This window comes from Cryptomeria japonica, chromosome 4, assembly GCF_030272615.1.
Source record: "Cryptomeria japonica chromosome 4, Sugi_1.0, whole genome shotgun sequence".
NCBI lineage: Eukaryota > Viridiplantae > Streptophyta > Pinopsida > Cupressales > Cupressaceae > Cryptomeria > Cryptomeria japonica.
In genome coordinates, this window is record NC_081408.1 from 761,152,806 (window position 1) to 761,164,520 (window position 11,715).

Sequence of the window (11,715 nt, forward strand, 5' to 3'; positions counted from 1 at the left end):
GACAGTCTTTTGTTTCACCTTGATGAGTTGCTTACTCCTCGGGATATGTGGTTGAAGTTTGATTCTCTCTTCGGGAGGGTCAATGAGATTCGGGCATTACAGATTGAGGCAGAGTTGACTTCATTGTTACCTGATACCTTTCCCACTATTGAGAATTTTTTGAACAAATTCAAGACTACCAGATCTGTTCTTCAAGGATGTGGAAAGAACAAGACTGATACAGAGTGCATTCATTTGATTCTTTTGAAGCTTCGGGGTCCCTTTCTGTTTTTTGCCTTTGCTTTCTACTCCACTATGGATGGTTTGGGTACTAATTTCACCATGCCTAGCTTTGATGTCTTTTGTGAGTGCTTGTCTCGTGAGCAGTCTCATCTTTCTCAGTTGGATATGCTCTCAGGCTCGAAGAACAAAGCATTGGTTGCTCAGTCCTCTAAGGAGAAGGACAAACAGAAGCAGAAACCGAAGCAGAAAAAGCCTTCTGCAAGTAGTGAGAATTCCTCCAAGCCTGCTCCTAAGTCTGATTCAAAACCAATTCCTCCCAAACAAGGGAAATATTCACAGTCCGGTGAGTCTTCCTCCAAGACTAAGAAGAAATCATCAGACACTTGCAGTTTTTGTGGAAAGGACGGATATCCAGTTTCTATGTGTTGGAAACGATTAAAGGCTTTAGAGGAAGCCATGCAGCAGCATCACATTTCCTCACCTCAGGCATCTTCTCCTTCCACAGGGAAAGGTCATGCTCTCACTGCTCAAGCTTCGACCTCTGGGTCCACTTGGATTCTAGATTCTGGTGCTTCTCACCATATGACACACACTCAGTAGTTGGTTACTTCTCTTGCCTCTTGTGGTATTTCACATATTATAGTGGGTGACTCAGTTCAGCTTTCCGTCTTGGGTTCAGGTTCTGTCTCTTTGGATGGGGGTACTCTACAGGATGTTCTAGTTGTCCCTGACATCTCGATGAACCTCTTGTCCATTTATCAGATTTGCCACTTTGGCTCTGGTAAGACAGTTGAGTTCTCACCACATGATGTGGTTATTCAGGACCTCCATGACCCTGATTTGGTTGTGGCTTCTAGTAGTGTGGATTTTGCATCTCGTCTCTACATATTTGACGAATTTGAGCCCTCTTCGGGTACTGGTTCATCTCTCATAGCACATGCAGATTCAGTGAGTAAGCTTTGGCATGAGCGATTGGGCCATGTCAATTATAGATATCTTCAGCAGATGAGTACACAGGCACTTGTTCTTGGGCTCCCACAGATTTCCTGCACTGATGGTGTTTGCCATGGTTGTGTTCTTGGCAAGCATCACAGAGATCCCTTTCCCAAGGGGAGAGCCTCTCGTGCTTTGGCACCCATGGAGTTCATTCACAATGATCTCATGTCATTTCCCACACATTCTTTTTCAGGGGCCAAGTATGTACTCACGTTTATTGATGACTTCTCCAGACGCACATGCGTGTACTTTCTTAAGTACAAGACTGATGTCTTTGATTCATTTTGAATCTTCAAGACATTTGTCGAGAAGAAATCTAGCTGTTCTATTCGACGGATACGTACAGATAATGGGGGGGAGTATGTGAATCAGGCTTTCAGAGATTTTTGCACTGAGCATGGTTTGCAACATCAGTTTACTGTTCCCTACACCCCTCAGCAAAATGGTGTCGCTGAACGCAAGAACAGAACTTTACGGGAGATGGCGAATTGTATGATTCAGTCCAGGTCCATGGATTCGTCTTTTTGGGCTGAGGCAATCAATTGTGCCAACTATATTCAGAATCAGATGTCTCATAAGGTTATTCGACATATGACTCCTGAGGAGGCTTGGTCTCATGACAAGCCTGATGTTTTCTTTTTTGGGTATTTGGTAGTGAGGCATGGGCCTTTATTCCTGATGCTCAAAGGAAAGCCATGGAGCGGAAGAGCCGACCTCTCATTTTTGTTGGCTACTGTGAGGATGTTAAGGCATACAGGTTGTTTGATCCTGATTCCAGAGAGGTCCTGTTTTGATGGGATGTTCAGTTTGATGAGCGTCTTCCCACAGTGGATACCCTGACTCCTGTGTCTACTCCTCTGCCTACTCCAGCCACTGCACCACTTCAGGATCTTTTTGAGGATGATTCTGATGATGGTGCTAATGATCCACCATCCCCACCACCACCATCCCCACCTCCACTTTCTCCACCTCAGATGCCCAAGTGGGCTCGCCTTACTGTTGCAGCGGCAGGTCCTCTGGCTAGTGACCCTTCACATACTCGTCGCACTCGTTCTCACATAGTGGGTTCTAGTCTTTTGAGTCATGTTATTTCAGATGATCCTCAAAAGTTTTCAGAGGCGACAGGTCACCCTGAGTGGGATTGTGCTATGGAGGAGGAGTATTCTTCTTTGATGAGGAATCATACATGGGATCTCTGCCCTCTTCCTAAGGGCAGAAAGATGGTTAGGTGTCGCTGGTTGTATCGCACTAAATATGCTGCTGATGGTTCCATTGATAAGTACAAGGCACGTCTTGTTGCGAAGGGTTTTTCATAGGTTGAGGGTATTGTTTACTCTGAGACATTTGCCCCTGTCGCCAAGATGAATTACATTCACTTTGTACTCTCTCTTGCAGCTTCTCGGCGTTGGCCTGTTTTTCAGATGGATGTGAAGAGTGCCTTCTTGCACGGCGATCTACAGGAGGAAATCTACATGGAACAACCTCAAGGATTTGTGCAGGATAGTTCTTTGGTTTGCAGACTTCAGCATTCATTGTATGGTCTCAAACAGGCCCCTTGGGCTTGGTATGAGAAAATGGACTCTTTCTTGCTCTCCATTGGGTTCTCCCGCAGTCATTCTGAACACACCGTCTACATTCAGCTTCTTGAGAGTGACATTTTGATTCTTGTGCTATATGTTGATGATCTTCTCATCACGGGTAGCTCATCCTCTATGATTCAGCATATTCAGCACGCCTTGATGGATCAGTTTAAGATGACAGATATCGGTCTCTTGCACTATTTCCTTGGTCTTCAGGTGATTCGGTCTTCTGATGGGATCTCTCTCTACCACCAGAAGTATGCTCTTGACATGCTTCAGTGCTTCGGCATGCTTGATTGTAAGCCTTCTCCCACACCATTTCAATCAGGGGTTGTTTTGACCACATCTTGTCCCACTCCTTCAGTCAATTCTACACTTTACAGGCAGTTGGTTGGCAGTTTGTCATACCTGACTCACACCCATCCTGATATTTCCTTTGCGGTTGGTCTTGTCTCTTGATTCTCCCATGATCCTCATGAGAGTCATTGGCAAGCTGCCAAACATATTTTGAGGTACATTTAGGGCACTAGTTCTCATGGCATTCATTATACATCAGGGGAACCACACATTGTTGGCTACACTGACTCAGACTGGGCTGGTGATGTCACTGATTGGAAGTCTACTTCCAGCTTTATTGTCTGTCTTGGCTCTGGTCCTATCACATGGTCTTGCAAGAAGCAGACTGCCCATGCATTATCATCTACAGAGGCTGACTACCGCTCTGCTGTGCTCGCTAGTCGGGAGATCTTATGGCTTCAACAGTTGCTGACTGAGTTTGGTTTTCCTCCTGATAGTCCCACTGTTCTTTGGTGTGACAATCAGAGTGCTATTCATATTTCCCGCAACCCGGTAGAGCATCAGTGGATGAAGCACATTGAGCTTCACATGCATTTCATCTGTCAGTTGATTCGGGATTGTGTTCTCATTATGGAGTACATTCCCACTTCTGAGCAGGTTGCAGACATCTTCACGAAACCTTTTGCATTGCCGTGCTATCTTCAGTAGCGCTCTATGCTTGGTGTGAAGGAAGTTGTCCTTGTGGGGTCTTTATGAGGCCTTCCTTCCTTCTTCTTCTTTCAGCATGTTCTTTTATCTCTTTTTGGAGAGGAGTTTTTTTCCCACTGGGTTTTCTTCTTTGTCTCCGTTTCATAGAGATTTCATTGTATTTGGGTACCTGATCAGGCCTTGTTGCCGGGACCCATCTTTCATGCTTTTAGTAGTTGTTCTAGGTTTTAGCTTCTCCCTAAGTCTAGCTTAAGGGGGGGTGTTAGAGTAATTGGGTCTTTACTTGATTAATTAAACATTATTTGTTTAATTCTTTAAGTTTCCAATTATTTTTTTACACTTAAGCTAATATTAGGTGCATATAATTAATTATTTTAATTAATTATTATGTGCAAACCTAGGGTTTTCCCTTTTTAGGAGCAGCGGTCAGAGCGGCGGTCGGAGCGGAAGGAAAGGCACCGGCAAGAGACGGAGCAGCGGCCGGCGGCGAGGACTTCACGGGCGGCGAGGACTGCACAGACCGCGAAGACTTCACGAGCAGCGAGGACGGCACAGACGGCCGAGAAAAAAACACAGACAGCGAGAAAATGTCGGCGGGAGCCGAAGGTGAGGGCTTGCGGCGCCAATGGGGCCGGCCTGACAGGTCCGTACAGCGCCAGACTATCAAGTCCGGTACCCTAAAATTTGGGTTAAAAAAACCTTTTTTTTAATGCTTTTTTTTAATTTGTTTTTGTTTTTTTTTCTAAAATTTTTTGAAAAATCAAAAAAATTCGGCCTGCATGCCGTAAAAAGGTAATTTTTTTCTCGATTTGCGTGTTAGGGTCGTACGACCTGGCTTGGAGAAAACAAATCACCCAGATGCTCAGGGGTCAAAAATGGACAAATTTTATATAACTATAGGGGTTTTTGGGTCTTCTAAGCACGATGGTGAGGTCCATTTAGGCCCAAAGTGCTCCAAAAAAAAAACCTTAAACCTAAGCACACAAAAAATGCCTGAAACCCCAGATCTGCTTCAAATGCAAAATTCTCAAAAAACAGGAACAGGTAGCTGCAGATCTGAGCTCTGATACCATATAGGAGTTGAGAAATACAACCCCACAGTAGCCTGAAGATCTTCTGCAAGCTGAATAACCTTTTACAAGGAGAAGCAATGAAGCAAAATCTAAAGAACAAGAAAAACACAGGAAAAATATTCTCCAAAAAAAGAGCTCCAATTCACCAGAAAAAGTATATTGAAAAAGATAATACAATGAAAAGAAAAAGTAACCTCTAATAGGTCAAGAAACCCTAAAAAGGGAAAACCCTAGGTTTGCACATAAGAATTAATTAAAATAATTAATTATATGCACCTAATGTTAGCTTAAGTGTAAAAAGATAATTGGAAACTTAAAGAATTAAACAAATAATGTTTAATTAATCAAGTAAAGACCCAATTACTCTAACACTATTGATCATTTTACATTATCTATTTAATTATTTTAGAATGAAATGTGCAGTCTTTTGTTTTAATTAAGTTGCATTTTAATTTCAATGGTAAATATATTCCCGCCTTATTGTTTTATACTTGTATCTTTCATTTGTAAATTTTTAATTATCAAACCTCTAATAAAGTAATTATTATTCCAATATCACTTCTATTGTTGCATCTATGTTCATTTTATTTTGTGATTTCAAATTGTGTATCATGTACACAATAAGTCATATACAAGTGAGAGGATTTTATAATTGGTGCATTATCAATTTTGTTAGGATTTGTTTTCCTATTTCCTTCTTCTCTTTTCTCTTCAAGGTTGAAAAAATTCACTAAAAATTCTATGAAGATTCAAATTCTAAACTCCTAGAAGTTATTTTGCAAACTACATCTCATGTTTGTAAATATTCCCATATTAATGTAGGTTTGTATACGAGTGTAACTTTTAGGTGCAAATTTTAAATATTAATAATTTTAGCATGCTCAATGAGAAATGAATTAAATAACTTGATCATTGTTTTATTTGACATTGTTTTAAATTTTATGATTTTAGTAGGGGAAGAGCACCAATAGCCATTATAGTTCCAATAGGCGTTCACTCCTTGTGCACTTAACCCTCAATTACTAACTTTAAATAAACTAAAAATAATAATAACTAAAATTCCATTGATAAATTTCACACATGCCAATTGTTGCTCACTTTTTTAGCTTTATTGGACCATAATTGGCTCATTTGTGCACAACTACCAAAGCATTTATGCACCACTACCGGGCCATTTGTGCATGACTGTTGAGCCATTTGTGCATAAGAATTAGAAATTTTAAATGCATAGTTATTGGGGCACCTTTGAGTAAGTATCGGGTGACACTGTAACATGTGTGTTTTTTACCCTTGCGTGCAAAATAGATCCTACAATGTGCATCCTTACCACCCAGAGGGCAAAACGATATCTATAAACAGTTAAGTTGCATTCAAAGACAACCAAACAAAAAAATTTGAAATCCAGTGTGTCATTTAGGATTTGTAGGAGGACAAAGTTAGCTATAATGGCTACTAGTACGCTTCCCCTAATAAATAACAAAAATATCATCTCATATAAGTATGAATCTTCCACTTGGTGAATCCATTGAATAAAAGATTCAAAATCTTTGTTCTTGTAGCAGCTCATAATATTCATGTGCATTTGGATAATGTGAAAATAAATCTACCATTTACAGCATGGTATTGAAGTAGTCCTTTCTTACAATGACAAAGGTGTTAGATTATTTAAACGATATTGAAAGTATTACCTCACTTCTATGGAGATGGTTTCATTTGCCCTTGAGAAGCATTTTGTGATATTGGAAATTTATGCAATATTCATCAAAACAACAATGAAAATGTGTCTCTTTGAATAAATACTTATTTTCTCTCTTAGAGGCAAAGCATGTGATTTGTACAAATTATTGTAACCTCGATCAACTACCAATTGGGATCAACTTAGTCATTTTGTTTTTAATCATTTTGAATAAAAGGTGCGTACAAGATCTCTTTAACAAACTTCATTGGAATCAAATTATTTCCTACAGGAAATATGCATGACTTCGTATCATGGTTTGACAAGACATGGAATAAATTCCCTATCAATGTTTGACCACCTCCAGGATTTGCATTCTTCTATTTCCTAAAATATTTGAATTTTAAAATTAGGGAACTAAAGAAGCAAGTTTCAAAACTGAAGCATTTCATTGTAAAGAAAGATATTGTTTAATAGGTTTGAAAAAACTAAAACCACAAAAATGAGCATCATCTACTAACACATTCTTAATAAATGTCATCTACTCCTCTTAGATTAACTAGCTTATTATTGTTATTATTGTTATTATTGTTATTATTGTTATTATTGTTATTTTTATTATTGTTATTGTTATTGTTATTGTTATTGTTATTGTTATTGTTATTGTTATTGTTATTGTTATTGTTATTGTTATTGTTATTATTGTTGTTGTTGTTGTTCTTGTTGTTGTTGTTGTTGTTGTTGTTGTTGTTGTTGTTGTTCTTGTTGTTCTTGTTGTTCTTGTTCTTGTTCTTGTTCTTGTTCTTGTTCTTGTTCTTGTTCTTGTTCTTGTTCTTGTTCTTGTTCTTGTTGTTGTTGTTATTGTTATTGTTATTGTTATTGTTATTGTTATTGTTATTGTTATTGTTATTGTTATTGTTATTGTTATTGTTATTGTTGTTATTATTATTATTGTTATTATTATTATATATCTAGAATACACTGAGAGATATCCTTCTTGAATCGCCTATTTGACTTTAGGGTTTTAAATTGACAAAAAATAGGCACCTTGAGAAGGATATCTCTCAACATATTTATATACAATATTAATATATATATATAAGCTACTAGTAATCACGACACGACGCGACATGAAAGATGTTAAATAAGAATATATAATTATACTATTGTATTATTAGGCTTAGGGTTAAGGTTAGAGTTTAAGGTTATATGATTATGATTAGGGTTAGGGTCTATATCATGGTTAGGGTCGGGGTTAGGTTTAGGGATAGCTTATGGGTTAAGATTTAGGGTTTGGTTTAGTTATGACCTTATAGTTAAGTTTAGGGTTAGAATAGGATTATTGTTAGGGTAAGTGTTTAGGGTTATGGCTAGGTTAGGGTTAGGACTAGGGTTAGGGTTATGATTGTGATGAGGGTTAGGGTTTAAGGTTATGGTTGTAGTTATGGTTATGGTAAACATCGTGGTTGGAGTTAGTGTTAGGGTAAGGAATATGGTTAGGCTTAGGGTTTAGGGTTATGGTTAGGATTATGGCTAGGGTTAGGCTTTACATGATGGTTACAGCTATGGTTAGGATTTACATGATGGTTAGGGTTAGGGTTAGGTTAGGGTTAGGGTTAGGGTTTACATAATGGTAAGGATCAGGGATAGGTTATGGTTATGATTTACATCATCATTATGATTAGGGTTAGGATTATGGTTAGGCTTAGGGCTTAAGATTACGGTAAGAAATATGGTTATGGTTACCTATTAGGATTCACATCATCATTGGGATTAGGGTTTGAGGGTTAATCTTAGGGTTAGGGTTAGGCTTTATACTTATGGTTAGGATTATGGCTAGGGTTAGCATTCATGTCATAGTTAGGGTAAGGTTTAGGATTTACATCATGGTTAGGGTTAGGGTTAGGGTTGGGGTTATGATTATGGTTAGGCTTAGGGCTTAGTATTATGGTTAGGGTTAGAATTTACATTATAGTTGGGGTTATGGTTAGGTTTATGGTTAGGCTTAGGGTACAGGATAATGGTTAGGATTAGGATTGGGATTTTATTCAAGGTTAGGTTAGGTTTAGGGTTAGGTTTAGGGTTATGGTTAGGATTTAATTCAGGGCTAGGGTGAGGGTTAAGGTTAGGATTATGGTTAGGGTTCAAATAGGGTTAGATTTATAGCTTAATTAGGGTTATGGTTCATTTACAATTAGATTTAGTGTTAAAATTAGGTTAGGATTGGAGGGGAGTATTTTAGTTAGAGTCAAGGTTAGAGTTAATTAGGGTTAAGATTCAATTATGGTTAGACTTTGATTATCTTTAGAGTTTAATTGCACTTACAGTTAGGATTTAAGTTTAATTAGGGTTAGGCTCCAATTATATTAGGGTTATGGCCTTTATGTTAGCATTCAATTAGGATTATGGTTCAAATAGGGTTAGGTTTATTTTTCAATTATGCTTAGATTATAGTTTGAATTTGAGGTAGGGTTTAATTGGTCTCAAGGTTAAATTTAATGTTGAATTGTGTTTATGGTTCAATTACGGTTAGATTAGGGTAATGGATAAAGTTAGTTTGGGGTTAGGGTTAAAGTTAGGCTACAACTAAGATTACTATTCTAGGTTAATTTTGGGGTTAGGGTTGAGGATCAATTAGATTTAGTGTTAGGGTTAGAGTTAATGTGCAATTAGGATATTATTACAATTCAATTAGGGTTATATTTAGTGTTAGGACTCAAATAGGGTTAGGGTTTAAGGATAAAGCACGATGTTACGGTTAGGGTTCTATAATAAAGCTTGGGTTCAAGGTTAGGGTTAAGTTATTGGTTAGGTTAACATTGGGGTTCAATTAAGATTAGGGATTGACTAGAACTAATGTCAGGATTAGAGTTAGTATTCAACTAATATGTATTACAATTCAATTAGGGTTGCATATAGTGTTAGGAAGGGTTCAAGGATAATGCATGTTTTGGATTGAAAAAGAAGTGTTAAATAGGGCGCTGACCCTTTACATAGCCAAAGACTATCAATTTTAAATAGACCAAGAAGGGGTGCAAACCCCAAAAGAACAAAGTCGGATAGGCCAAACAAACCTATTAAACTAGCAAAAACCCAACCCAACTCAAGAGTGGGGAGAAATACCCAAAACTTGACAATAGGGGGGTTGGGAAAGGGGGGTAGATTTTCCCTTTCGCCTATGACATACAACCATCCAGGAAACACTATGATTAGGAACCTTCAAACAAAAATCAAGTGGGGAAGCCCCCACAGAATCACTGCAAGACTGTTGCTACAGAACCACATCAAGTTATTGTTGTAGAACAGCAACAAGAGCAGAATCACCAAGATAATGCATGTTGTTAGGGTTAGGGTTCTATAATAAAGCTTAATTTTAGTGTTAGGGTTAAGGCTAACATTTAGTTAGGGTTACGTTATGGATTGCATTAGCATAAAGGTTTAATTAGGGTTAGGGTCAATTTTAGGTTGAGTTTAGGGTTAATATTACCTTAGTGTTTAGGTTATTGTTCAAGATACGTTTTAATTAGGGTTAGGATTCATTTAAGAGTTAGTTTATTCTTATGATTGAATTGGGGTTAGATTAGGATTATGGATCTAGGATTAATGTTAGGTTATAATTAAAGTTACTATTCTTAGATAAATCTTGGGGTTAGGGTTAAGGTTGATATAACTTTAGTTAAAGTCTAATTCAATCCTTATTTAATCATAATTAAAATAGTAATTATAATTAAAAATTATACCTAACCTTGATTAGGCCCTAACATTAACTTAATCCTCAATTATAATTGTAATTTCTAAACAAGTATTTCATCTTTTACACCTATTTTAACTTAAAGGGTTATTTACCCTTTTATCTTATTTTAGTTACATTTTTTTAGTTATTTATAATTTTTTTATAAAGTATGCATAAATATATGATTAAAGAAAAATTTCCATAATAAGTTAAATATAGTGCATTAAACTTTTAGATGAAGAATTATTAATTAATTATCGATTTTTCTTTTCAACAACCGATTCTCTAACATAATTATTTAGATATCAATTATGTTTCTACCATTTTAGGGATCTCCAAAGATTAACAAGATTCTTATCACTAAATTAAGACAATCTAAAATTGGATAACTAAATTGATTCAGAATTCTTAAAGAATTTTTTAAGGAATTCAAAACTACAATTCTAAGATAAAGCTTGGGGTAAGGGATAGGGTTAATATAAGTTGTGTTAACGTCTAGCCCTAATTTAATCATAATTTGACAATAACTATAAAATTATAATTACAAACTATACCTAAGGGTATGTGCAAGCTAATGAGTCACAAATTCACGGAAGTCTGTACATTGGAAAACATGCTCTACAAAACGGGCCCCCATTTTCAAAAAATGGGGGCCCGTTAATGGTTCGGCCTCCCGAGCTGAAAGATGACGAGGGGCCGAAGCTAAATAAAATGGGCCCCCATTTCTAAAAAAAATGGGGGGCCATTTTTAAATAACGGGGGGCCGTTTTTAAATAACGGGGGGCCGTTTTGAAAAAACGGGCCCCCGTTTTTAAATTCTAGTTTTACCATTTTTTTGGGGCAATTTTTTCATTTTCACCATGACAGTGAATTGACAAGAGGAGATCAAAAATGGGCCCCCGTGCTGTGGTTTCCATTTCAAGCCTCCACCACTATCCCAGGTACACATTCAGTCATCTATTTTCACATTTCATAATTTTCTTGTATATTTTTCTTTTTTTTTTGTGTATTATTTAGTTTTTTTTGTATTATTTTAGTTTTTTTTTATAGTAGCCTATAAATAAATTATTTTTTATATTTGTAAATTCTTGATTTTGATCTAAAATATTTTTGAACAGTTAACCCTAAACCGTAATCAACAAATTTAGAAATCAAAACCAAACCTAGATAATTAACAAAACGAAATCGACACAAACAAAAAAACGAAAATGAAATGGAAACAAAAACAAAAATGTTCGAAAATGAAATCGAAATAAAACCGAACATATGTACCTAAATTGTTCTTAATCCTCATTAGGCAATACAAAAGTTACCACTAAATTAGTATAACCTTAAAATTAATTAACATTACTCTTCAAATTTTAGATATCAAAGTTTAGGCTTAGGTTTATGTCATGTCATAGCATAAAGGTCCTATTATGGTCCTATTAT